A 22,022-nucleotide genomic window follows, 5' to 3' on the forward strand; every position below is an offset into this window, starting at 1 on the left:
TCACATTAAATTTTTGGGTCCGAGATCCCTAATCAGTTGCTTACATCACATTTAAGATTTTAAACGTCCATACGTGGTGCTCCTAAGAGCACCGGACGTGTGGATTTAGCTGCCCACGCTGCAGGCACCATTTCAGCTGAGCATCGCTGGTTCAGTGGTAGAATTCTCGCTTCCCAAGCGTGAGACCCGGGTCCGATTCCCGGCCGATGCAAACTTGGTGCATATTTCTTCAGAGACATGTAGCTGTTGCAGCTCTCGGTGTTCTCCTTAAGCTGTCCGGCTAACTGGACGTTCTGGCCCTCTTCAATGCAAATGCTACTTGCATTGGCTGGTGCTTTTGGTCCGAAATCCCTAATCAGTTATTTTCTTCACATTCAATATTTTGCTCCGAGATCCCTAATCAGTTGCCTTCATTACATTGAAGATTTTAAACATCCATACGTGGTGCTCCTAAAAAAGCAGAGAACGTGTAAACTTATCTGCCCACGCTGCAGGTACCACTTCGACTGAGCATCGGTGGTTCAGTGGTAGAATTTTCGCTTCCCAAGCGTGAGACCCGGGTCAGATTCCCGGCCGATGCATACTGGGTGCATGTTTCTTCAGAGACATGTAGCTGTTGCAGCTCTCGGTGTTCTCCTAAAGCTGCCCGGCTAACTGGACGTTCTGGTCCACTTCAATCCAAATGCTACTTGCATTTGGCTGGTGCTTTTGGTCCGATATCCCTAATCAGTTGCTTTCATCACATTAAATTTTTGGGTCCGAGATCCCTAATCAGTTGCTTACATCACATTTAAGATTTTAAACGTCCATACGTGGTGCTCATAAGAGCACCGGACGTGTGGATTTACCTGCCCACGCTGCAGGCACCATCTCAACTGAGCATCGCTGGTTCAGTGGTAGAATTCTCGCTTCCCAAGCGTGAGACCCGGGTCCGATTCCCGGCCGATGCAAACTTGATGCATATTTCTTCAGAGACATGTAGCTGTTGCAGATCTCGGTGTTCTCCTAAAGCTGCCCGGCTAACTGGACGTTCTGGCCGACTTCAATCCAAATATTACTTGCATTGGCTGTTGCTTTTGGTCCGATATCCCTAATCAGTTATTTTCTTCACATTCAATATTTTGCTCCGAGATCCCTAATCAGTTGCTTTCTTTAAATTGAAGATTTTAAACATCCATACGTGGTGCTCCTAAAAAAGCAGAGAACGTGAAAACTTATCTGCCCACGCTGCAGCTACCACTTCGACTGAGCATCGGTGGTTCAGTGGTAGAATTCTCGCTTCCCAAGCGTGAGACCTGGGTCCGATTCCCGGCCGATGCATACTGGGTGCATGTTTCTTCAGAGACATGTAGCTGTTGCAGCTCTCGGTGTTCTCCTAAAGCTGCCCGGCTAACTGGACGTTCTGGCCCACTTCAATCCAAATGCTACTTGCATTTGGCTGGTGCTTTTGGTCCGATATCCCTAATCAGTTGCTTTCATCACATTAAATTTTTGGGTCCGAGATCCCTAATCAGTTGCTTACATCACATTTAAGATTTTAAACGTCCATACGTGGTGCTCCTAAGAGCACCGGACGTGTGGCTTTAGCTGCCCACGCTGCAGGCACCATTTCAGCTGAGCATCGCTGGTTCAGTGGTAGAATTCTCGCTTCCCAAGCGTGAGACCCGGGTCCGATTCCCGGCCGATGCAAACTTGGTGCATATTTCTTCAGAGACATGTAGCTGTTGCAGCTCTCGGTGCTGCTGTCCGGCTAACTGGACGTTCTGGCCCTCTTCAATGCAAATGCTACTTGCATTGGCTGGTGCTTTTGGTCCGAAATCCCTAATCAGTTATTTTCTTCACATTCAATATTTTGCTCCGAGATCCCTAATCAGTTGCCTTCATTAAATTGAAGATTTTAAACATCCATACGTGGTGCTCCTAAAAAAGCAGAGAACGTGTAAACTTATCTGCCCACGCTGCAGGTACCACTTCGACTGAGCATCGGTGGTTCAGTGGTAGAATTCTCGCTTCCCAAGCGTGAGACCCGGGTCCGATTCCCGGCCGATGCAAACTTGGTGCATATTTCTTCAGAGACATGTAGCTGTTGCAGCTCTCGGTGTTCTCCTAAAGCTGCCCGGATAACTGGACGTTCTGGCCCACTTCAATGCAAATGCTACTTACATTGGTTGGTGCTTTTGGTCCGAGATCCCTAATCGGTTGCCTTCATTAAATTGAAGATTTTAAATGTCCATACGTGGTGCTCCTAAAAGCACCGGATGTGTTGACTTAGTTGCCCACGCTGCAGGCAACATTTCAACTGAGCATCGGTGGTTCAGTGGTAGAATTCTCGCTTCCCAAGCGTGAGACCCGGGTCCGATTCCTGGCCGATGCATACTGGGTGCATGTTTCTTCAGAGACATGTAGCTGTTGCAGATCTCGGTGTTCTCCTAAAGCTGCCCGGCTAACTGGACGTTCTGGCCCACTTCAATCCAAATGCTACTTGCATTGTCTGTTGCTTTTGGTCCGATATCCCAAATCAGTTATTTTCTTCACATTCAATATTTTGCTCCGAGATCCCTAATCAGTTGCTTTCATTAAATTGAAGATTTTAAACATCCATACGTGGTGCTCCTAAAAAAGCAGAGAACGTGAAAACTTATCTGCCCACGCTGCAGCTACCACTTCGACTGAGCATCGGTGGTTCAGTGGTAGAATTCTCGCTTCCCAAGCGTGAGACCTGGGTCCGATTCCCGGCCGATGCATACTGGGTGCATGTTTCTTCAGAGACATGTAGCTGTTGCAGCTCTCGGTGTTCTCCTAAAGCTGCCCGGCTAACTGGACGTTCTGGCCCACTTCAATCCAAATGCTACTTGCATTTGGCTGGTGCTTTTGGTCCGATATCCCTAATCAGTTGCTTTCATCACATTAAATTTTTGGGTCCGAGATCCCTAATCAGTTGCTTACATCACATTTAAGATTTTAAACGTCCATACGTGGTGCTCCTAAGAGCACCGGACGTGTGGATTTAGCTGCCCACGCTGCAGGCACCATTTCAGCTGAGCATCGCTGGTTCAGTGGTAGAATTCTCGCTTCCCAAGCGTGAGACCCGGGTCCGATTCCCGGCCGATGCAAACTTGGTGCATATTTCTTCAGAGACATGTAGCTGTTGCAGCTCTCGGTGTTCTCCTTAAGCTGTCCGGCTAACTGGACGTTCTGGCCCTCTTCAATGCAAATGCTACTTGCATTGGCTGGTGCTTTTGGTCCGAAATCCCTAATCAGTTATTTTCTTCACATTCAATACTTTGCTCCGAGATCCCTAATCAGTTGCCTTCATTAAATTGAAGATTTTAAACATCCATACGTGGTGCTCCTAAAAAAGCAGAGAACGTGTAAACTTATCTGCCCACGCTGCAGGTACCACTTCGACTGAGCATCGGTGGTTCAGTGGTAGAATTCTCGCTTCCCAAGCGTGAGACCCGGGTCCGATTCCCGGCCGATGCAAACTTGGTGCATATTTCTTCAGAGACATGTAGCTGTTGCAGCTCTCGGTGTTCTCCTAAAGCTGCCCGGATAACTGGACGTTCTGGCCCACTTCAATGCAAATGCTACTTACATTGGTTGGTGCTTTTGGTCCGAGATCCCTAATCGGTTGCCTTCATTAAATTGAAGATTTTAAACATCCATACATGGTGCACCTAAAAGCACCGGATGTGTTGACTTAGTTGCCCACGCTGCAGGCACCATCTCATCTGAGCATCGGTGGTTCAGTGGTAGAATTCTCGCTTCCCAAGCGTGAGACCCGGGTCCGATTCCCGGCCGATGCAAACTTGGTGCATATTTCTTCAGAGACATGTAGCTGTTGCAGCTCTCGGTGTTCTCCTTAAGCTGCCCGGCTAACTGGACGTTCTGGCCCACTTCAATGCAAATGCTACTTGCATTGGCTGGTGCTTTTGGTCCGATATCCCAAATCAGTTATTTTCTTCACATTCAATATTTTGCTCCGAGATCCCTAATCAGTTGCCTTCATTAAATTGAAGATTTTAAACATCCATACGTGGTGCTCCTAAAAAAGCAGAGAACGTGTAAACTTATCTCCCCACGCTGCAGGCAACATTTCAACTGAGCATCGGTGGTTCAGTGGTAGAATTCTCGCTTCCCAAGCGTGAGACCTGGGTCCGATTCCCGGCCGATGCATACTGGGTGCATGTTTCTTCAGAGACATGTAGCTGTTGCAGCTCTCGGTGTTCTCCTTAAGCTGCCCGGCTAACTGGACGTTCTGGCCCACTTCAATGCAAATGCTACTTGCATTGGCTGGTGCTTTTGGTCCGATATCCCAAATCAGTTATTTTCTTCACATTCAATATTTTGCTCCGAGATCCCTAATCAGTTGCCTTCATTAAATTGAAGATTTTAAACTTCCATACGTGGTGCTCCTAAAAAAGCAGAGAACGTGTAAACTTATCTCCCCACGCTGCAGGCAACATTTCAACTGAGCATCGGTGGTTCAGTGGTAGAATTCTCGCTTCCCAAGCGTGAGACCTGGGTCCGATTCCCGGCCGATGCATACTGGGTGCATGTTTCTTCAAAGACATGTAGCTGTTGCAGCTCTCAGAGTTCTCCTAGAGCTGTCCAGATAACTGGACTTTCTGGCCCACTTCGATGCAAATGCTACTTACATTGGTTGGTGCTTTTGGTCCGATATCCCTAATCAGTTGCTTTCATCACATTAAATTTTTGGGTCCGAGATCCCTAATCAGTTGCTTACATCACATTTAAGATTTTAAACGTCCATACGTGGTGCTCCTAAGAGCACCGGACGTGTGGATTTAGCTGCCCACGCTGCAGGCACCATTTCAGCTGAGCATCGCTGGTTCAGTGGTAGAATTCTCGCTTCCCAAGCGTGAGACCCGGGTCCGATTCCCGGCCGATGCAAACTTGGTGCATATTTCTTCAGAGACATGTAGCTGTTGCAGCTCTCGGTGTTCTCCTTAAGCTCTCCGGCTAACTGGACGTTCTGGCCCTCTTCAATGCAAATGCTACTTGCATTGGCTGGTGCTTTTGGTCCGAAATCCCTAATCAGTTATTTTCTTCACATTCAATATTTTGCTCCGAGATCCCTAATCAGTTGCCTTCATTAAATTGAAGATTTTAAACATCCATACGTGGTGCTCCTAAAAAAGCAGAGAACGTGTAAACTTATTTGCCCACGCTGCAAGGACCACTTCGACTGAGCATCGGTGGTTCAGTGGTAGAATTCTCGCTTCCCAAGTGTGAGACCCGCGTCCGATTCCCGGCCGATGCAAACTTGGTGCATATTTCTTCAGAGACATGTAGCTTTTGCAGCTCTCGGTGTTCTCCTTAAGCTGCCCGGCTAACTGGACGTTCTGGCCCACTTCAATGCAAATGCTACTTGCATTGGCTGGTGCTTTTGGTCCGATATCCCAAATCAGTTATTTTCTTCACATTCAATATTTTGGTCCGATATCCCAAATCAGTTATTTTCTTCACATTCAATATTTTGCTCCGAGATCCCTAATCAGTTGCCTTCATTAAATTGAAGATTTTAAACATCCATACGTGGTGCTCCTAAAAAAGCAGAGAACGTGTAAACTTATCTCCCCACGCTGCAGGCAACTTTTCAACTGAGCATCGGTGGTTCAGTGGTAGAATTCTCGCTTCCCAAGCGTGAGACCTGGGTCCGATTCCCGGCCGATGCATACTTGGTGCATGTTTCTTCAGAGACATGTAGCTGTTGCAGCTCTCAGAGTTCTCCTAGAGCTGTCCAGATAACTGGACGTTCTGGCCCACTTCGATGCAAATGCTACTTACATTGGTTGGTGCTTTTGGTCCGAGATCCCTAATCGGTTGCCTTCATTAAATTGAAGATTTTAAATGTCCATACGTGGTGCTCCTAAAAGCACCGGATGTGTTGACTTAGTTGCCCACGCTGCAGGCAACATTTCAACTGAGCATCGGTGGTTCAGTGGTAGAATTCTCGCTTCCCAAGCGTGAGACCCGGGTCCGATTCCTGGCCGATGCATACTGGGTGCATGTTTCTTCAGAGACATGTAGCTGTTGCAGATCTCGGTGTTCTCCTAAAGCTGCCCGGCTAACTGGACGTTCTGGCCCACTTCAATCCAAATGCTACTTGCATTGGCTGTTGCTTTTGGTCCGATATCCCTAATCAGTTATTTTCTTCACATTCAATATTTTGCTCCGAGATCCCTAATCAGTTGCTTTCATTAAATTAAAGATTTTAAACATCCATACGTGGTGCTCCTAAAAAAGCAGAGAACGTGAAAACTTATCTGCCCACGCTGCAGCTACCACTTCGACTGAGCATCGGTGGTTCAGTGGTAGAATTCTCGCTTCCCAAGCGTGAGACCTGGGTCCGATTCCCGGCCGATGCATACTGTGTGCATGTTTCTTCAGAGACATGTAGCTGTTGCAGCTCTCGGTGTTCTCCTAAAGCTGCCCGGCTAACTGGACGTTCTGGCCCACTTCAATCCAAATGCTACTTGCATTTGGCTGGTGCTTTTGGTCCGATATCCCTAATCAGTTGCTTTCATCACATTAAATTTTTGGGTCCGAGATCCCTAATCAGTTGCTTACATCACATTTAAGATTTTAAACGTCCATACGTGGTGCTCCTAAGAGCACCGGACGTGTGGATTTAGCTGCCCACGCTGCAGGCACCATTTCAGCTGAGCATCGCTGGTTCAGTGGTAGAATTCTCGCTTCCCAAGCGTGAGACCCGGGTCCGATTCCCGGCCGATGCAAACTTGGTGCATATTTCTTCAGAGACATGTAGCTGTTGCAGCTCTCAGAGTTCTCCTAGAGCTGTCCAGATAACTGGACGTTCTGGCCCACTTCGATGCAAATGCTACTTACATTGGTTGTTGCTTTTGGTCCGATATCCCTAATCAGTTATTTTCTTCACATTCAATATTTTGCTCCGAGATCCCTAATCAGTTGCTTTCATTAAATTGAAGATTTTAAACATCCATACGTGGTGCTCCTAAAAAAGCAGAGAACGTGTAAACTTATTTGCCCACGCTGCAAGGACCACTTCGACTGAGCATCGGTGGTTCAGTGGTAGAATTCTCGCTTCCCAAGTGTGAGACCCGGGTCCGATTCCCGGCCGATGCAAACTTGGTGCATATTTCTTCAGAGACATGTAGCTGTTGAAGCTCTCGGTGTTCTCCTTAAGCTGCCCGGTTAACTGGACGTTCTGGCCCACTTCAATGCAAATGCTACTTGCATTGGCTGGTGCTTTTGGTCCGATATCCCAAATCAGTTATTTTCTTCACATTCAATATTTTGCTCCGAGATCCCTAATCAGTTGCCTTCATTAAATTGAAGATTTTAAACATCCATACGTGGTGCTCCTAAAAAAGCAGAGAACGTGTAAACTTATCTCCCCACGCTGCAGGCAACATTTCAACTGAGCATCGGTGGTTCAGTGGTAGAATTCTCGCTTCCCAAGCGTGAGACCTGGGTCCGATTCCCGGCCGATGCATACTGGGTGCATGTTTCTTCAGAGACATGTAGCTGTTGCAGCTCTCAGAGTTCTCCTAGAGCTGTCCAGATAACTGGACGTTCTGGCCCACTTCGATGCAAATGCTACTTACATTGGTTGGTGCTTTTGGTCCGAGATCCCTAATCGGTTGCCTTCATTAAATTGAAGATTTTAAATGTCCATACGTGGTGCTCCTAAAAGCACCGGATGTGTTGACTTAGTTGCCCATGCTGCAGGCAACATTTCAACTGAGCCTCGGTGGTTCAGTGGTAGAATTCTCGCTTCCCAAGCGTGAGACCCGGGTCCGATTCCTGGCCGATGCATACTGGGTGCATGTTTCTTCAGAGACATGTAGCTGTTGCAGATCTCGGTGTTCTCCTAAAGCTGCCCGGCTAACTGGACGTTCTGGCCCACTTCAATCCAAATGCTACTTGCATTGGCTGTTGCTTTTGGTCCGATATCCCTAATCAGATATTTTCTTCACATTCAATATTTTGCTCCGAGATCCCTAATCAGTTGCTTTCATTAAATTGAAGATTTTAAACATCCATACGTGGTGCTCCTAAAAAAGCAGAGAACGTGAAAACTTATCTGCCCACGCTGCAGCTACCACTTCGACTGAGCATCGGTGGTTCAGTGGTAGAATTCTCGCTTCCCAAGCGTGAGACCTGGGTCCGATTCCAGCCCGATGCATACTGGGTGCATGTTTCTTCAGAGACATGTAGCTGTTGCAGCTCTCGGTGTTCTCCTAAAGCTGCCCGGCTAACTGGACGTTCTGGCCCACTTCAATCCAAATGCTACTTGCATTTGGCTGGTGCTTTTGGTCCGATATCCCTAATCAGTTGCTTTCATCACATTAAATTTTTGGGTCCGAGATCCCTAATCAGTTGCTTACATCACATTTAAGATTTTAAACGTCCATACGTGGTGCTCCTAAGAGCACCGGACGTGTGGATTTAGCTGCCCACGCTGCAGGCACCATTTCAGCTGAGCATCGCTGGTTCAGTGGTAGAATTCTCGCTTCCCAAGCGTGAGACCCGGGTCCGATTCCCGGCCGATGCAAACTTGGTGCATATTTCTTCAGAGACATGTAGCTGTTGCAGCTCTCGGTGTTCTCCTTAAGCTGTCCGGCTAACTGGACGTTCTGGCCCTCTTCAATGCAAATGCTACTTGCATTGGCTGGTGCTTTTGGTCCGAAATCCCTAATCAGTTATTTTCTTCACATTCAATATTTTGCTCCGAGATCCCTAATCAGTTGCCTTCATTAAATTGAAGATTTTAAACATCCATACGTGGTGCTCCTAAAAAAGCAGAGAACGTGTAAACTTATCTGCCCACGCTGCAAGGACCACTTCGACTGAGCATCGGTGGTTCAGTGGTAGAATTCTCGCTTCCCAAGCGTGAGACCCGGGTCCGATTCCCGGCCGATGCAAACTTGGTGCATATTTCTTCAGAGACATGTAGCTGTTGCAGCTCTCGGTGTTCTCCTTAAGCTGCCCGGCTAACTGGACGTTCTGGCCCACTTCAATGCAAATGCTACTTGCATTGGCTGGTGCTTTTGGTCCGATATCCCAAATCAGTTATTTTCTTCACATTCAATATTTTGCTCCGAGATCCCTAATCAGTTGCCTTCATTAAATTGAAGATTTTAAACATCCATACGTGGTGCTCCTAAAAAAGCAGAGAACGTGTAAACTTATCTCCCCACGCTGCAGGCAACATTTCAACTGAGCATCGGTGGTTCAGTGGTAGAATTCTCGCTTCCCAAGCGTGAGACCTGGGTCCGATTCCCGGCCGATGCATACTGGGTGCATGTTTCTTCAGAGACATGTAGCTGTTGCAGCTCTCAGAGTTCTCCTAGAGCTGTTCAGATAACTGGACGTTCTGGCCCACTTCGATGCAAATGCTACTTACATTGGTTGGTGCTTTTGGTCCGAGATCCCTAATCGGTTGCCTTCATTAAATTGAAGATTTTAAATGTCCATACGTGGTGCTCCTAAAAGCACCGGATGTGTTGACTTAGTTGCCCACGCTGCAGGCAACATTTCAACTGAGCATCGGTGGTTCAGTGGTAGAATTCTCGCTTCCCAAGCGTGAGACCCGGGTCCGATTCCTGGCCGATGCATACTGGGTGCATGTTTCTTCAGAAACATGTAGCTGTTGCAGATCTCGGTGTTCTCCTGAAGCTGCCCGGCTAACTGGTCGTTCTGGCCCACTTCAATCCAAATGCTACTTGCATTGGCTGTTGCTTTTGGTCCGATATCCCTAATCAGTTATTTTCTTCACATTCAATATTTTGCTCCGAGATCCCTAATCAGTTGCTTTCATTAAATTGAAGATTTTAAACATCCATACGTGGTGCTCCTAAAAAAGCAGAGAACGTGAAAACTTATCTGCCCACGCTGCAGCTACCACTTCGACTGAGCATCGGTGGTTCAGTGGTAGAATTCTCGCTTCCCAAGCGTTAGACCTGGGTCCGATTCCCGGCCGATGCATACTGGGTGCATGTTTCTTCAGAGACATGTAGCTGTTGCAGCTCTCGGTGTTCTCCTAAAGCTGCCCGGCTAACTGGACGTTCTGGCCCACTTCAATCCAAATGCTACTTGCATTTGGCTGGTGCTTTTGGTCCGATATGCCTAATCAGTTGCTTTCATCACATTAAATTTTTGGGTCCGAGATCCCTAATCAGTTGCTTACATCACATTTAAGATTTTAAACGTCCATACGTGGTGCTCCTAAGAGCACCGGACGTGTGGATTTAGCTGCCCACGCTGCAGGCACCATTTCAGCTGAGCATCGCTGGTTCAGTGGTAGAATTCTCGCTTCCCAAGCGTGAGACCCGGGTCCGATTCCCGGCCGATGCATACTGGGTGCATGTTTCTTCAGAGACATGTAGCTGTTGCAGCTCTCAGAGTTCTCCTAGAGCTGTCCAGATAACTGGACGTTCTGGCCCACTTCGATGCAAATGCTACTTACATTGGTTGGTGCTTTTGGTCCGATATCCCTAATCAGTTATTTTCTTCACATTCAATATTTTGCTCCGAGATCCCTAATCAGTTGCTTTCATTAAATTGAAGATTTTAAACATCCATACGTGGTGCTCCTAAAAAAGCAGAGAACGTGTAAACTTATTTGCCCACGCTGCAAGGACCACTTCGACTGAGCATCGGTGGTTCAGTGGTAGAATTCTCGCTTCCCAAGTGTGAGACCCGGGTCCGATTCCCGGCCGATGCAAACTTGGTGCATATTTCTTCAGAGACATGTAGCTGTTGAAGCTCTCGGTGTTCTCCTTAAGCTGCCCGGCTAACTGGACGTTCTGGCCCACTTCAATGCAAATGCTACTTGCATTGGCTGGTGCTTTTGGTCCGATATCCCAAATCAGTTATTTTCTTCACATTCAATATTTTGCTCCGAGATCCCTAATCAGTTGCCTTCATTAAATTGAAGATTTTAAACATCCATACGTGGTGCTCCTAAAAAAGCAGAGAGCGTGTAAACTTATCTCCCCACGCTGCAGGCAACATTTCAACTGAGCATCGGTGGTTCAGTGGTAGAATTCTCGCTTCCCAAGCGTGAGACCTGGGTCCGATTCCCGGCCGATGCATACTGGGTGCATGTTTCTTCAGAGACATGTAGCTGTTGCAGCTCTCAGAGTTCTCCTAGAGCTGTCCAGATAACTGGACGTTCTGGCCCACTTCGATGCAAATGCTACTTACATTGGTTGGTGCTTTTGGTCCGAGATCCCTAATCGGTTGCCTTCATTAAATTGAAGATTTTAAATGTCCATACGTGGTGCTCCTAAAAGCACCGGATGTGTTGACTTAGTTGCCCATGCTGCAGGCAACATTTCAACTGAGCATCGGTGGTTCAGTGGTAGAATTCTCGCTTCCCAATCGTGAGACCCGGGTCCGATTCCTGGCCGATGCATACTGGGTGCATGTTTCTTCAGAGACATGTAGCTGTTGCAGATCTCGGTGTTCTCCTAAAGCTGCCCGGCTAACTGGACGTTCTGGCCCACTTCAATCCAAATGCTACTTGCATTGGCTGTTGCTTTTGGTCCGATATCCCTAATCAGATATTTTCTTCACATTCAATATTTTGCTCCGAGATCCCTAATCAGTTGCTTTCATTAAATTGAAGATTTTAAACATCCATACGTGGTGCTCCTAAAAAAGCAGAGAACGTGAAAACTTATCTGCCCACGCTGCAGCTACCACTTCGACTGAGCATCGGTGGTTCAGTGGTAGAATTCTCGCTTCCCAAGCGTGAGACCTGGGTCCGATTCCAGCCCGATGCATACTGGGTGCATGTTTCTTCAGAGACATGTAGCTGTTGCAGCTCTCGGTGTTCTCCTAAAGCTGCCCGGCTAACTGGACGTTCTGGCCCACTTCAATCCAAATGCTACTTGCATTTGGCTGGTGCTTTTGGTCCGATATCCCTAATCAGTTGGTTTCATCACATTAAATTTTTGGGTCCGAGATCCCTAATCAGTTGCTTACATCACATTTAAGATTTTAAACGTCCATACGTGGTGCTCCTAAGAGCACCGGACGTGTGGATTTAGCTGCCCACGCTGCAGGCACCATTTCAGCTGAGCATCGCTGGTTCAGTGGTAGAATTCTCGCTTCCCAAGCGTGAGACCCGGGTCCGATTCCCGGCCGATAAAAACTTGGTGCATATTTCTTCAGAGACATGTAGCTGTTGCAGCTCTCGGTGTTCTCCTTAAGCTGTCCGGCTAACTGGACGTTCTGGCCCTCTTCAATGCAAATGCTACTTGCATTGGCTGGTGCTTTTGGTCCGAAATCCCTAATCAGTTATTTTCTTCACATTCAATATTTTGCTCCGAGATCCCTAATCAGTTGCCTTCATTAAATTGAAGATTTTAAACATCCATACGTGGTGCTCCTAAAAAAGCAGAGAACGTGTAAACTTATCTGCCCACGCTGCAAGGACCACTTCGACTGAGCATCGGTGGTTCAGTGGTAGAATTCTCGCTTCCCAAGCGTGAGACCCGGGTCCGATTCCCGGCCGATGCAAACTTGGTGCATATTTCTTCAGAGACATGTAGCTGTTGCAGCTCTCGGTGTTCTCCTTAAGCTGCCCGGCTAACTGGACGTTCTGGCCCACTTCAATGCAAATGCTACTTGCATTGGCTGGTGCTTTTGGTCCGATATCCCAAATCAGTTATTTTCTTCACATTCAATATTTTGCTCCGAGATCCCTAATCAGTTGCCTTCATTAAATTGAAGATTTTAAACATCCATACGTGGTGCTCCTAAAAAAGCAGAGAACGTGTAAACTTATCTCCCCACGCTGCAGGCAACATTTCAACTGAGCATCGGTGGTTCAGTGGTAGAATTCTCGCTTCCCAAGCGTGAGACCTGGGTCCGATTCCCGGCCGATGCATACTGGGTGCATGTTTCTTCAGAGACATGTAGCTGTTGCAGCTCTCAGAGTTCTCCTAGAGCTGTCCAGATAACTGGACGTTCTGGCCCACTTCGATGCAAATGCTACTTACATTGGTTGGTGCTTTTGGTCCGAGATCCCTAATCGGTTGCCTTCATTAAATTGAAGATTTTAAATGTCCATACGTGGTGCTCCTAAAAGCACCGGATGTGTTGACTTAGTTGCCCACGCTGCAGGCAACATTTCAACTGAGCATCGGTGGTTCAGTGGTAGAATTCTCGCTTCCCAAGCGTGAGACCCGGGTCCGATTCCTGGCCGATGCATACTGGGTGCATGTTTCTTCAGAGACATGTAGCTGTTGCAGATCTCGGTGTTCTCCTGAAGCTGCCCGGCTAACTGGTCGTTCTGGCCCACTTCAATCCAAATGCTACTTGCATTGGCTGTTGCTTTTGGTCCGATATCCCTAATCAGTTATTTTCTTCACATTCAATATTTTGCTCCGAGATCCCTAATCAGTTGCTTTCATTAAATTGAAGATTTTAAACATCCATACGTGGTGCTCCTAAAAAAGCAGAGAACGTGAAAACTTATCTGCCCACGCTGCAGCTACCACTTCGACTGAGCATCGGTGGTTCAGTGGTAGAATTCTCGCTTCCCAAGCGTTAGACCTGGGTCCGATTCCCGGCTGATGCATACTGGGTGCATGTTTCTTCAGAGACATGTAGCTGTTGCAGCTCTCGGTGTTCTCCTAAAGCTGCCCGGCTAACTGGACGTTCTGGCCCACTTCAATCCAAATGCTACTTGCATTTGGCTGGTGCTTTTGGTCCGATATGCCTAATCAGTTGCTTTCATCACATTAAATTTTTGGGTCCGAGATCCCTAATCAGTTGCTTACATCACATTTAAGATTTTAAACGTCCATACGTGGTGCTCCTAAGAGCACCGGACGTGTGGATTTAGCTGCCCACGCTGCAGGCACCATTTCAGCTGAGCATCGCTGGTTCAGTGGTAGAATTCTCGCTTCCCAAGCGTGAGACCCGGGTCCGATTCCCGGCCGATGCAAACTTGGTGCATATTTCTTCAGAGACATGTAGCTGTTGCAGCTCTCGGTGTTCTCCTTAAGCTGTCCGGCTAACTGGACGTTCTGGCCCTCTTCAATGCAAATGCTACTTGCATTGGCTGGTGCTTTTGGTCCGAAATCCCTAATCAGTTATTTTCTTCACATTCAATATTTTGCTCCGAGATCCCTAATCAGTTGCCTTCATTAAATTGAAGATTTTAAACATCCATACGTGGTGCTCCTAAAAAAGCAGAGAACGTGTAAACTTATCTGCCCACGCTGCAGGTACCACTTCGACTGAGCATCGGTGGATCAGTGCTAATTGCAGTGCTAATCAGTGCTAATTCTTGCTAATTGCACTTCTGGTTAGACCTAAACTACATTTCGTTACACTGTACCTGTATATGTGTAATGACAATAAAGTTGAATCAATCATCATCATATCAGTGGTAGAATTCTCGCTTCCCAAGCGTGAGACCCGGGTCTGATTCCCGGCCGATGCAAACTTGGTGCATATTTCTTCAGAGACATGTATCTGTTGCAGCTCTCGGTGTTCTCCTAAAGCTGCCTGGATAACTGGACGTTCTGGCCCACTTCAATGCAAATGCTACTTACATTGGTTGGTGCTTTTGGTCCGAGATCCCTAATCGGTTGCCTTCATTAAATTGAAGATTTTAAATGTCCATACGTGGTGCTCCTAAAAGCACCGGATGTGTTGACTTAGTTGCCCACGCTGCAGAAAACATTTCAACTGAGCATCGGTGGTTCAGTGGTAGAATTCTCGCTTCCCAAGCGTGAGACCCGGGTCCGATTCCTGGCCGATGCATACTGGGTGCATGTTTCTTCAGAGACATGTAGCTGTTGCAGATCTCGGTGTTCTCCTAAAGCTGCCCGGCTAACTGGACGTTCTGGCCCACTTCAATCCAAATGCTACTTGCATTGGCTGTTGCTTTTGGTCCGATATCCCTAATCAGTTATTTTCTTCACATTCAATATTTTGCTCCGAGATCCCTAATCAGTTGCCTTCATTAAATTGAAGATTTTAAACATCCATACGTGGTGCTCCTAAAAAAGCAGAGAACGTGTAAACTTATCTCCCCACGCTGCAGGCAACATTTCAACTGAGCATCGGTGGTTCAGTGGTAGAATTCTCGCTTCCCAAGCGTGAGACCTGGGTCCGATTCCCGGCCGATGCATACTGGGTGCATGTTTCTTCAGAGACATGTAGCTGTTGCAGCTCTCAGAGCTGTCCAGATAACTGGACGTTCTGGCCCACTTCGATGCAAATGCTACTTACATTGGTTGGTGCTTTTGGTCCGAGATCCCTAATCGGTTGCCTTCATTAAATTGAAGATTTTAAATGTCCATACGTGGTGCTCCTAAAAGCACCGGATGTGTTGACTTAGTTGCCCACGCTGCAGGCAACATTTCAACTGAGCATCGGTGGTTCAGTGGTAGAATTCTCGCTTCCCAAGCGTGAGACCCGGGTCCGATTCCTGGCCGATGCATACTGGGTGCATGTTTCTTCAGAGACATGTAGCTGTTGCAGATCTCGGTGTTCTCCTAAAGCTGCCCGGCTAACTGGACGTTCTGGCCCACTTCAATCCAAATGCTACTTGCATTGGCTGTTGCTTTTGGTCCGATATCCCTAATCAGTTATTTTCTTCACATTCAATATTTTGCTCCGAGATCCCTAATCAGTTGCTTTCATTAAATTGAAGATTTTAAACATCCATACGTGGTGCTCCTAAAAAAGCAGAGAACGTGAAAACTTATCTGCCCACGCTGCAGCTACCACTTCGACTGAGCATCGGTGGTTCAGTGGTAGAATTCTCGCTTCCCAAGCGTGAGACCTGGGTCCGATTCCCGTCCGATGCATACTGGGTGCATGTTTCTTCAGAGACATGTAGCTGTTGCAGCTCTCGGTGTTCTCCTAAAGCTGCCCGGCTAACTGGACGTTCTGGCCCACTTCAATCCAAATGCTACTTGCATTTGGCTGGTGCTTTTGGTCCGATATGCCTAATCAGTTGCTTTCATCACATTAAATTTTTGGGTCCGAGATCCCTAATCAGTTGCTTACATCACATTTAAGATTTTAAACGTCCATACGTGGTGCTCCTAAGAGCACCGGACGTGTGGATTTAGCTGCCCACGCTGCAGGCACCATTTCAGCTGAGCATCGCTGGTTCCGTGGTAGATTTCTCGCTTCCCAAGCGTGAGACCCGGGTCCGATTCCCGGCCGATGCAAACTTGGTGCATATTTCTTCAGAGACATGATGCTGCTTTTAGCTCTCGGTGTTCTCCTTAAGCTGTCCGGCTAACTGGACGTTCTGGCCCTCTTCAATGCAAATGCTACTTGCATTGGCTGGTGCTTTTGGTCCGAAATCCCTAATCAGTTATTTTCTTCACATTCAATATTTTGCTCCGAGATCCCTAATCAGTTGCCTTCATTAAATTGAAGATTTTAAACATCCATACGTGGTGCTCCTAAAAAAGCAGAGAACGTGTAAACTTATCTGCCCACGCTGCAGGTACCACTTCGACTGAGCATCGGTGGTTCAGTGGTAGAATTCTCGCTTCCCAAGCGTGAGACCCGGGTCCGATTCCCGGCCGATGCAAACTTGGTGCATATTTCTTCAGAGACATGTATCTGTTGCAGCTCTCGGTGTTCTCCTAAAGCTGCCCGGATAACTGGACGTTCTGGCCCACTTCAATGCAAATGCTACTTACATTGGTTGGTGCTTTTGGTCCGAGATCCCTAATCGGTTGCCTTCATTAAATTGAAGATTTTAAACATCCATACGTTGTGCACCTAAAAGCACCGGATGTGTTGACTTAGTTGCCCACGCTGCAGGCACCATCTCATCTGAGCATCGGTGGTTCAGTGGTAGAATTCTTGCTTCCCAAGCGTGAGACCCGGGTCCGATTCCCGGCCGATGCAAACTTGGTGCATATTTCTTCAGAGACATGTAGCTGTTGCAGCTCTCGGTGTTCTCCTTAAGCTGCCCGGCTAACTGGACGTTCTGGCCCACTTCAATCCAAATGCTACTTGCATTGGCTGTTGCTTTTGGTCCGATATCCCTAATCAGTTATTTTCTTCACATTCAATATTTTGCTCCGAGATCCCTAATCAGTTGCTTTCATTAAATTGAAGATTTTAAACATCCATACGTGGTGCTCCTAAAAAAGCAGAGAACGTGAAAACTTATCTGCCCACGCTGCATCTACCACTTCGACTGAGCATCGGTGGTTCAGTGGTAGAATTCTCGCTTCCCAAGCGTGAGACCTGGGTCCGATTCCCGGCCGATGCATACTGGGTGCATGTTTCTTCAGAGACATGTAGCTGTTGCAGCTCTCGGTGTTCTCCTAAAGCTGCCCGGCTAACTGGACGTTCTGGCCCACTTCAATCCAAATGCTACTTGCATTTGGCTGGTGCTTTTGGTCCGATATCCCTAATCAGTTGCTTTCATCACATTAAATTTTTGGGTCCGAGATCCCTAATCAGTTGCTTACATCACATTTAAGATTTTAAACGTCCATACGTGGTGCTCCTAAGAGCACCGGACGTGTGGATTTAGCTGCCCACGCTGCAGGCACCATTTCAGCTGAGCATCGCTGGTTCAGTGGTAGAATTCTCGCTTCCCAAGCGTGAGACCCGGGTCCGATTCCCGGCCGATGCAAACTTGGTGCATATTTCTTCAGAGACATGTAGCTGTTGCAGCTCTCGGTGTTCTCCTTAAGCTGTCCGGCTAACTGGACGTTCTGGCCCTCTTCAATGCAAATGCTACTTGCATTGGCTGGTGCTTTTGGTCCGAAATCCCTAATCAGTTATTTTCTTCACATTCAATATTTTGCTCCGAGATCCCTAATCAGTTGCCTTCATTAAATTGAAGATTTTAAACATCCATACGTGGTGCACCTAAAAGCACCGGATGTGTTGACTTAGTTGCCCATGCTGCAGGCACCATCTCATCTGAGCATCGGTGGTTCAGTGGTAGAATTCTTGCTTCCCAAGCGTGAGACCCGGGTCCGATTCCCGGCCGATGCAAACTTGGTGCATATTTCTTCAGAGACATGTAGCTGTTGCAGCTCTCGGTGTTCTCCTTAAGCTGCCCGGCTAACTGGACGTTCTGGCCCACTTCAATGCAAATGCTACTTGCATTGGCTGGTGCTTTTGGTCCGATATCCCAAGTCAGTTATTTTCTTCACATTCAATATTTTGCTCCGAGATCCCTAATCAGTTGCCTTCATTAAATTGAAGATTTTAAACATCCATACGTGGTGCTCCTAAAAAAGCAGAGAACGTGTAAACTTATCTCCCCACGCTGCAGCAACATTTCAACTGAGCATCGGTGGTTCAGTGGTAGAATTCTCGCTTCCCAAGCGTGAGACCCGGGTCCGATTCCCGGCCGATGCAAACTTGGTGCATATTTCTTCAGAGACATGTAGCTGTTGCAGCTCTCGGTGTTCTCCTTAAGCTGCCCGGCTAACTGGACGTTCTGGCCCACTTCAATGCAAATGCTACTTGCATTGGCTGGTGCTTTTGGTCCGATATCCCAAATCAGTTATTTTCTTCACATTCAATATTTTGCTCCGAGATCCCTAATCAGTTGCCTTCATTAAATTGAAGATTTTAAACATCCATACGTGGTGCTCCTAAAAAAGCAGAGAACGTGTAAACTTATCTCCCCACGCTGCAGGCAACATTTCAACTGAGCATCGGTGGTTCAGTGGTAGAATTCTCGCTTCCCAAGCGTGAGACCTGGGTCCGATTCCCGGCCGATGCATACTGGGTGCATGTTTCTTCAGAGACATGTAGCTGTTGCAGCTCTCAGAGTTCTCCTAGAGCTGTCCAGATAACTGGACGTTCTGGCCCACTTCGATGCAAATGCTACTTACATTGGTTGGTGCTTTTGGTCCGAGATCCCTAATCGGTTGCCTTCATTAAATTGAAGATTTTAAATGTCCATACGTGGTGCTCCTAAAAGCACCGGATGTGTTGACTTAGTTGCCCACGCTGCAGGCAACATTTCAACTGAGCATCGGTGGTTCAGTGGTAGAATTCTCGCTTCCCAAGCGTGAGACCCGGGTCCGATTCCTGGCCGATGCATACTGGGTGCATGTTTCTTCAGAGACATGTAGCTGTTGCAGATCTCGGTGTTCTCCTAAAGCTGCCCGGCTAACTGGACGTTCTGGCCCACTTCAATCCAAATGCTACTTGCATTGGCTGTTGCTTTTGGTCCGATATCCCTAATCAGTTATTTTCTTCACATTCAATATTTTGCTCCGAGATCCCTAATCAGTTGCTTTCATTAAATTGAAGATTTTAAACATCCATACGTGGTGCTCCTAAAAAAGCAGAGAACGTGAAAACTTATCTGCCCACGCTGCAGCTACCACTTCGACTGAGCATCGGTGGTTCAGTGGTAGAATTCTCGCTTCCCAAGCGTGAGACCTGGGTCCGATTCCCGGCCGATGCATACTGGGTGCATGTTTCTTCAGAGACATGTAGCTGTTGCAGCTCTCGGTGTTCTCCTAAAGCTGCCCGGCTAACTGGACGTTCTGGCCCACTTCAATCCAAATGCTACTTGCATTTGGCTGGTGCTTTTGGTCCGATATCCCTAATCAGTTGCTTTCATCACATTAAATTTTTGGGTCCGAGATCCCTAATCAGTTGCTTACATCACATTTAAGATTTTAAACGTCCATACGTGGTGCTCCTAAGAGCACCGGACGTGTGGATTTAGCTGCCCACGCTGCAGGCACCATTTCAGCTGAGCATCGCTGGTTCAGTGGTAGAATTCTCGCTTCCCAAGCGTGAGACCCGGGTCCGATTCCCGGCCGATGCAAACTTGGTGCATATTTCTTCAGAGACATGTAGCTGTTGCAGCTCTCGGTGTTCTCCTTAAGCTGTCCGGCTAACTGGACGTTCTGGCCCTCTTCAATGCAAATGCTACTTGCATTGGCTGGTGCTTTTGGTCCGAAATCCCTAATCAGTTATTTTCTTCACATTCAATATTTTGCTCCGAGATCCCTAATCAGTTGCCTTCATTAAATTGAAGATTTTAAACATCCATACGTGGTGCTCCTAAAAAAGCAGAGAACGTGTAAACTTATCTGCCCACGCTGCAAGGACCACTTCGACTGAGCATCGGTGGTTCAGTGGTAGAATTCTCGCTTCCTAAGCGTGAGACCTGGGTCCGATTCCCGGCCGATGCATACTGGGTGCATGTTTCTTCAGAGACATCTAGCTGTTGCAGCTCTCAGAGTTCTCCTAGAGCTGTCCAGATAACTGGACGTTGTGGCCCACTTCGATCTAAATGCTACTTACATTGGTTGGTGCTTTTGGTCCGAGATCCCTAATCGGTTGCCTTCATTAAATTGAAGATTTTAAATGTCCATACGTGGTGCTCCTAAAAGCACCGGATGTGTTGACTTAGTTGCCCACGCTGCAGGCAACATTTCAACTTAGCATCGGTGGTTCAGTGGTAGAATTCTCGCTTCCCAAGCGTGAGACCCGGGTCCGATTCCTGGCCGATGCATACTGGTTGCATGTTTCTTCAGAGACATGTAGCTGTTGCAGATCTCGGTGTTCTCCTAAAGCTGCCCGGCTAACTGGACGTTCTGGCCCACTTCAATCCAAATGCTACTTGCATTGGCTGTTGCTTTTGGTCCGATATCCCTAATCAGTTATTTTCTTCACATTCAATATTTTGCTCCGAGATCCCTAATCAGTTGCTTTCATTAAATTGAAGATTTTAAACATCCATACGTGGTGCTCCTAAAAAAGCAGAGAACGTGAAAACTTATCTGCCCACGCTGCAGCTACCACTTCGACTGAGCATCGGTGGTTCAGTGGTAGAATTCTCTCTTCCCAAGCGTGAGACCTGGGTCCGATTCCCGGCCGATGCATACTGGGTGCATGTTTCTTCAGAGACATGTAGCTGTTGCAGCTCTCGGTGTTCTCCTAAAGATGCCCGGCTAACTGGACGTTCTGGCCCACTTCAATCCAAATGCTACTTGCATTTGGCTGGTGCTTTTGGTCCGATATGCCTAATCAGTTGCTTTCATCACATTAAATTTTTGGGTCCGAGATCCCTAATCAGTTGCTTACATCACATTTAAGATTTTAAACGTCCATACGTGGTGCTCCTAAGAGCACCGGACGTGTGGATTTAGCTGCCCACGCTGCAGGCACCATTTCAGCTGAGCATCGCTGGTTCAGTGGTAGAATTCTCGCTTCCCAAGCGTGAACCCGGGTCCGATTCCCGGCCGATGCAAACTTGGTGCATATTTCTTCAGAGACATGTAGCTGTTGCAGCTCTCGATGTTCTCCTTAAGCTGTCCGGCTAACTGGACGTTCTGGCCCTCTTCAATGCAAATGCTACTTGCATTGGCTGGTGCTTTTGGTCCGAAATCCCTAATCAGTTATTTTCTTCACATTCAATATTTTGCTCCGAGATCCCTAATCAGTTGCCTTCATTAAATTGAAGATTTTAAACATCCATACGTGGTGCTCCTAAAAAAGCAGAGAACGTGTAAACTTATCTGCCCACGCTGCAGGTACCACTTCGACTGAGCATCGGTGGTTCAGTGGTAGAATTCTCGCTTCCCAAGCGTGAGACCTGGGTCCGATTCCCGGCCGATGCATACTGGGTGCATGTTTCTTCAGAGACATGTAGCTGTTGCAGCTCTCAGAGTTCTCCTAGAGCTGTCCAGATAACTGGACGTTCTGGCCCACTTCGATGCAAATGCTACTTACATTGGTTGGTGCTTTTGGTCCGAGATCCCTAATCGGTTGCCTTCATTAAATTGAAGATTTTAAATGTCCATACGTGGTGCTCCTAAAAGCACCGGATGTGTTGACTTAGTTGCCCACGCTGCAGGCAACATTTCAACTGAGCATCGGTGGTTCAGTGGTAGAATTCTCGCTTCCCAAGCGTGAGACCCGGGTCCGATTCCTGGCCGATGCATACTGGGTGCATGTTTCTTCAGAGACATGTAGCTGTTGCAGATCTCGGTGTTCTCCTAAAGCTGCCCGGCTAACTGGACGTT

The 22,022-nt window shown here is 47.4% G+C and overlaps 50 non-coding genes across 50 annotated transcripts; all 50 read left to right on the forward strand.

Annotated features, from left to right (window-relative positions):
* The first annotated feature begins 140 nt into the window (after positions 1–140).
* trnag-ccc (transfer RNA glycine (anticodon CCC)) lies at positions 141–211 on the forward strand. The gene has a single exon. It is a non-coding gene; the product is annotated as a tRNA-Gly (tRNA).
* A 299-nt stretch (positions 212–510) lies between these two features.
* Positions 511–581, forward strand: trnag-ccc (transfer RNA glycine (anticodon CCC)). The gene has a single exon. It is a non-coding gene; the product is annotated as a tRNA-Gly (tRNA).
* A 298-nt stretch (positions 582–879) lies between these two features.
* trnag-ccc (transfer RNA glycine (anticodon CCC)) lies at positions 880–950 on the forward strand. Its single transcript has one exon. It is a non-coding gene; the product is annotated as a tRNA-Gly (tRNA).
* Positions 951–1,249: 299 nt separating this feature from the next.
* trnag-ccc (transfer RNA glycine (anticodon CCC)) lies at positions 1,250–1,320 on the forward strand. Its single transcript has one exon. It is a non-coding gene; the product is annotated as a tRNA-Gly (tRNA).
* A 298-nt stretch (positions 1,321–1,618) lies between these two features.
* On the forward strand, positions 1,619–1,689 carry trnag-ccc (transfer RNA glycine (anticodon CCC)). The gene has a single exon. It is a non-coding gene; the product is annotated as a tRNA-Gly (tRNA).
* A 291-nt stretch (positions 1,690–1,980) lies between these two features.
* trnag-ccc (transfer RNA glycine (anticodon CCC)) lies at positions 1,981–2,051 on the forward strand. Its single transcript has one exon. It is a non-coding gene; the product is annotated as a tRNA-Gly (tRNA).
* A 252-nt stretch (positions 2,052–2,303) lies between these two features.
* Positions 2,304–2,374, forward strand: trnag-ccc (transfer RNA glycine (anticodon CCC)). The gene has a single exon. It is a non-coding gene; the product is annotated as a tRNA-Gly (tRNA).
* Positions 2,375–2,673: 299 nt separating this feature from the next.
* trnag-ccc (transfer RNA glycine (anticodon CCC)) lies at positions 2,674–2,744 on the forward strand. The gene has a single exon. It is a non-coding gene; the product is annotated as a tRNA-Gly (tRNA).
* A 298-nt stretch (positions 2,745–3,042) lies between these two features.
* On the forward strand, positions 3,043–3,113 carry trnag-ccc (transfer RNA glycine (anticodon CCC)). The gene has a single exon. It is a non-coding gene; the product is annotated as a tRNA-Gly (tRNA).
* A 299-nt stretch (positions 3,114–3,412) lies between these two features.
* On the forward strand, positions 3,413–3,483 carry trnag-ccc (transfer RNA glycine (anticodon CCC)). Its single transcript has one exon. It is a non-coding gene; the product is annotated as a tRNA-Gly (tRNA).
* A 252-nt stretch (positions 3,484–3,735) lies between these two features.
* trnag-ccc (transfer RNA glycine (anticodon CCC)) lies at positions 3,736–3,806 on the forward strand. The gene has a single exon. It is a non-coding gene; the product is annotated as a tRNA-Gly (tRNA).
* A 299-nt stretch (positions 3,807–4,105) lies between these two features.
* trnag-ccc (transfer RNA glycine (anticodon CCC)) lies at positions 4,106–4,176 on the forward strand. Its single transcript has one exon. It is a non-coding gene; the product is annotated as a tRNA-Gly (tRNA).
* A 299-nt stretch (positions 4,177–4,475) lies between these two features.
* Positions 4,476–4,546, forward strand: trnag-ccc (transfer RNA glycine (anticodon CCC)). The gene has a single exon. It is a non-coding gene; the product is annotated as a tRNA-Gly (tRNA).
* Positions 4,547–4,843: 297 nt separating this feature from the next.
* trnag-ccc (transfer RNA glycine (anticodon CCC)) lies at positions 4,844–4,914 on the forward strand. The gene has a single exon. It is a non-coding gene; the product is annotated as a tRNA-Gly (tRNA).
* A 714-nt stretch (positions 4,915–5,628) lies between these two features.
* Positions 5,629–5,699, forward strand: trnag-ccc (transfer RNA glycine (anticodon CCC)). Its single transcript has one exon. It is a non-coding gene; the product is annotated as a tRNA-Gly (tRNA).
* Positions 5,700–5,951: 252 nt separating this feature from the next.
* On the forward strand, positions 5,952–6,022 carry trnag-ccc (transfer RNA glycine (anticodon CCC)). The gene has a single exon. It is a non-coding gene; the product is annotated as a tRNA-Gly (tRNA).
* Positions 6,023–6,321: 299 nt separating this feature from the next.
* On the forward strand, positions 6,322–6,392 carry trnag-ccc (transfer RNA glycine (anticodon CCC)). The gene has a single exon. It is a non-coding gene; the product is annotated as a tRNA-Gly (tRNA).
* Positions 6,393–6,690: 298 nt separating this feature from the next.
* trnag-ccc (transfer RNA glycine (anticodon CCC)) lies at positions 6,691–6,761 on the forward strand. The gene has a single exon. It is a non-coding gene; the product is annotated as a tRNA-Gly (tRNA).
* A 299-nt stretch (positions 6,762–7,060) lies between these two features.
* trnag-ccc (transfer RNA glycine (anticodon CCC)) lies at positions 7,061–7,131 on the forward strand. Its single transcript has one exon. It is a non-coding gene; the product is annotated as a tRNA-Gly (tRNA).
* A 299-nt stretch (positions 7,132–7,430) lies between these two features.
* Positions 7,431–7,501, forward strand: trnag-ccc (transfer RNA glycine (anticodon CCC)). The gene has a single exon. It is a non-coding gene; the product is annotated as a tRNA-Gly (tRNA).
* Positions 7,502–8,492: 991 nt separating this feature from the next.
* Positions 8,493–8,563, forward strand: trnag-ccc (transfer RNA glycine (anticodon CCC)). Its single transcript has one exon. It is a non-coding gene; the product is annotated as a tRNA-Gly (tRNA).
* A 299-nt stretch (positions 8,564–8,862) lies between these two features.
* Positions 8,863–8,933, forward strand: trnag-ccc (transfer RNA glycine (anticodon CCC)). The gene has a single exon. It is a non-coding gene; the product is annotated as a tRNA-Gly (tRNA).
* A 299-nt stretch (positions 8,934–9,232) lies between these two features.
* Positions 9,233–9,303, forward strand: trnag-ccc (transfer RNA glycine (anticodon CCC)). Its single transcript has one exon. It is a non-coding gene; the product is annotated as a tRNA-Gly (tRNA).
* A 252-nt stretch (positions 9,304–9,555) lies between these two features.
* On the forward strand, positions 9,556–9,626 carry trnag-ccc (transfer RNA glycine (anticodon CCC)). The gene has a single exon. It is a non-coding gene; the product is annotated as a tRNA-Gly (tRNA).
* Positions 9,627–9,925: 299 nt separating this feature from the next.
* On the forward strand, positions 9,926–9,996 carry trnag-ccc (transfer RNA glycine (anticodon CCC)). Its single transcript has one exon. It is a non-coding gene; the product is annotated as a tRNA-Gly (tRNA).
* Positions 9,997–10,294: 298 nt separating this feature from the next.
* On the forward strand, positions 10,295–10,365 carry trnag-ccc (transfer RNA glycine (anticodon CCC)). Its single transcript has one exon. It is a non-coding gene; the product is annotated as a tRNA-Gly (tRNA).
* Positions 10,366–10,664: 299 nt separating this feature from the next.
* trnag-ccc (transfer RNA glycine (anticodon CCC)) lies at positions 10,665–10,735 on the forward strand. The gene has a single exon. It is a non-coding gene; the product is annotated as a tRNA-Gly (tRNA).
* Positions 10,736–11,034: 299 nt separating this feature from the next.
* trnag-ccc (transfer RNA glycine (anticodon CCC)) lies at positions 11,035–11,105 on the forward strand. Its single transcript has one exon. It is a non-coding gene; the product is annotated as a tRNA-Gly (tRNA).
* Positions 11,106–12,466: 1,361 nt separating this feature from the next.
* On the forward strand, positions 12,467–12,537 carry trnag-ccc (transfer RNA glycine (anticodon CCC)). The gene has a single exon. It is a non-coding gene; the product is annotated as a tRNA-Gly (tRNA).
* A 299-nt stretch (positions 12,538–12,836) lies between these two features.
* Positions 12,837–12,907, forward strand: trnag-ccc (transfer RNA glycine (anticodon CCC)). The gene has a single exon. It is a non-coding gene; the product is annotated as a tRNA-Gly (tRNA).
* A 252-nt stretch (positions 12,908–13,159) lies between these two features.
* trnag-ccc (transfer RNA glycine (anticodon CCC)) lies at positions 13,160–13,230 on the forward strand. The gene has a single exon. It is a non-coding gene; the product is annotated as a tRNA-Gly (tRNA).
* A 668-nt stretch (positions 13,231–13,898) lies between these two features.
* trnag-ccc (transfer RNA glycine (anticodon CCC)) lies at positions 13,899–13,969 on the forward strand. Its single transcript has one exon. It is a non-coding gene; the product is annotated as a tRNA-Gly (tRNA).
* A 753-nt stretch (positions 13,970–14,722) lies between these two features.
* trnag-ccc (transfer RNA glycine (anticodon CCC)) lies at positions 14,723–14,793 on the forward strand. The gene has a single exon. It is a non-coding gene; the product is annotated as a tRNA-Gly (tRNA).
* Positions 14,794–15,092: 299 nt separating this feature from the next.
* On the forward strand, positions 15,093–15,163 carry trnag-ccc (transfer RNA glycine (anticodon CCC)). Its single transcript has one exon. It is a non-coding gene; the product is annotated as a tRNA-Gly (tRNA).
* Positions 15,164–15,404: 241 nt separating this feature from the next.
* On the forward strand, positions 15,405–15,475 carry trnag-ccc (transfer RNA glycine (anticodon CCC)). The gene has a single exon. It is a non-coding gene; the product is annotated as a tRNA-Gly (tRNA).
* A 299-nt stretch (positions 15,476–15,774) lies between these two features.
* trnag-ccc (transfer RNA glycine (anticodon CCC)) lies at positions 15,775–15,845 on the forward strand. Its single transcript has one exon. It is a non-coding gene; the product is annotated as a tRNA-Gly (tRNA).
* A 669-nt stretch (positions 15,846–16,514) lies between these two features.
* trnag-ccc (transfer RNA glycine (anticodon CCC)) lies at positions 16,515–16,585 on the forward strand. Its single transcript has one exon. It is a non-coding gene; the product is annotated as a tRNA-Gly (tRNA).
* A 252-nt stretch (positions 16,586–16,837) lies between these two features.
* trnag-ccc (transfer RNA glycine (anticodon CCC)) lies at positions 16,838–16,908 on the forward strand. The gene has a single exon. It is a non-coding gene; the product is annotated as a tRNA-Gly (tRNA).
* A 299-nt stretch (positions 16,909–17,207) lies between these two features.
* trnag-ccc (transfer RNA glycine (anticodon CCC)) lies at positions 17,208–17,278 on the forward strand. The gene has a single exon. It is a non-coding gene; the product is annotated as a tRNA-Gly (tRNA).
* A 298-nt stretch (positions 17,279–17,576) lies between these two features.
* trnag-ccc (transfer RNA glycine (anticodon CCC)) lies at positions 17,577–17,647 on the forward strand. Its single transcript has one exon. It is a non-coding gene; the product is annotated as a tRNA-Gly (tRNA).
* A 297-nt stretch (positions 17,648–17,944) lies between these two features.
* trnag-ccc (transfer RNA glycine (anticodon CCC)) lies at positions 17,945–18,015 on the forward strand. The gene has a single exon. It is a non-coding gene; the product is annotated as a tRNA-Gly (tRNA).
* Positions 18,016–18,313: 298 nt separating this feature from the next.
* trnag-ccc (transfer RNA glycine (anticodon CCC)) lies at positions 18,314–18,384 on the forward strand. Its single transcript has one exon. It is a non-coding gene; the product is annotated as a tRNA-Gly (tRNA).
* A 299-nt stretch (positions 18,385–18,683) lies between these two features.
* trnag-ccc (transfer RNA glycine (anticodon CCC)) lies at positions 18,684–18,754 on the forward strand. The gene has a single exon. It is a non-coding gene; the product is annotated as a tRNA-Gly (tRNA).
* Positions 18,755–19,006: 252 nt separating this feature from the next.
* Positions 19,007–19,077, forward strand: trnag-ccc (transfer RNA glycine (anticodon CCC)). The gene has a single exon. It is a non-coding gene; the product is annotated as a tRNA-Gly (tRNA).
* A 299-nt stretch (positions 19,078–19,376) lies between these two features.
* trnag-ccc (transfer RNA glycine (anticodon CCC)) lies at positions 19,377–19,447 on the forward strand. Its single transcript has one exon. It is a non-coding gene; the product is annotated as a tRNA-Gly (tRNA).
* A 298-nt stretch (positions 19,448–19,745) lies between these two features.
* trnag-ccc (transfer RNA glycine (anticodon CCC)) lies at positions 19,746–19,816 on the forward strand. The gene has a single exon. It is a non-coding gene; the product is annotated as a tRNA-Gly (tRNA).
* A 299-nt stretch (positions 19,817–20,115) lies between these two features.
* trnar-ccu (transfer RNA arginine (anticodon CCU)) lies at positions 20,116–20,186 on the forward strand. Its single transcript has one exon. It is a non-coding gene; the product is annotated as a tRNA-Arg (tRNA).
* A 252-nt stretch (positions 20,187–20,438) lies between these two features.
* Positions 20,439–20,509, forward strand: trnag-ccc (transfer RNA glycine (anticodon CCC)). Its single transcript has one exon. It is a non-coding gene; the product is annotated as a tRNA-Gly (tRNA).
* Positions 20,510–21,546: 1,037 nt separating this feature from the next.
* trnag-ccc (transfer RNA glycine (anticodon CCC)) lies at positions 21,547–21,617 on the forward strand. Its single transcript has one exon. It is a non-coding gene; the product is annotated as a tRNA-Gly (tRNA).
* A 252-nt stretch (positions 21,618–21,869) lies between these two features.
* Positions 21,870–21,940, forward strand: trnag-ccc (transfer RNA glycine (anticodon CCC)). The gene has a single exon. It is a non-coding gene; the product is annotated as a tRNA-Gly (tRNA).
* The last annotated feature ends 82 nt before the right edge of the window (positions 21,941–22,022 follow it).

This window comes from Triplophysa dalaica, chromosome 19, assembly GCF_015846415.1.
Source record: "Triplophysa dalaica isolate WHDGS20190420 chromosome 19, ASM1584641v1, whole genome shotgun sequence".
NCBI classification, from domain to species: Eukaryota; Metazoa; Chordata; class Actinopteri; order Cypriniformes; family Nemacheilidae; genus Triplophysa; species Triplophysa dalaica.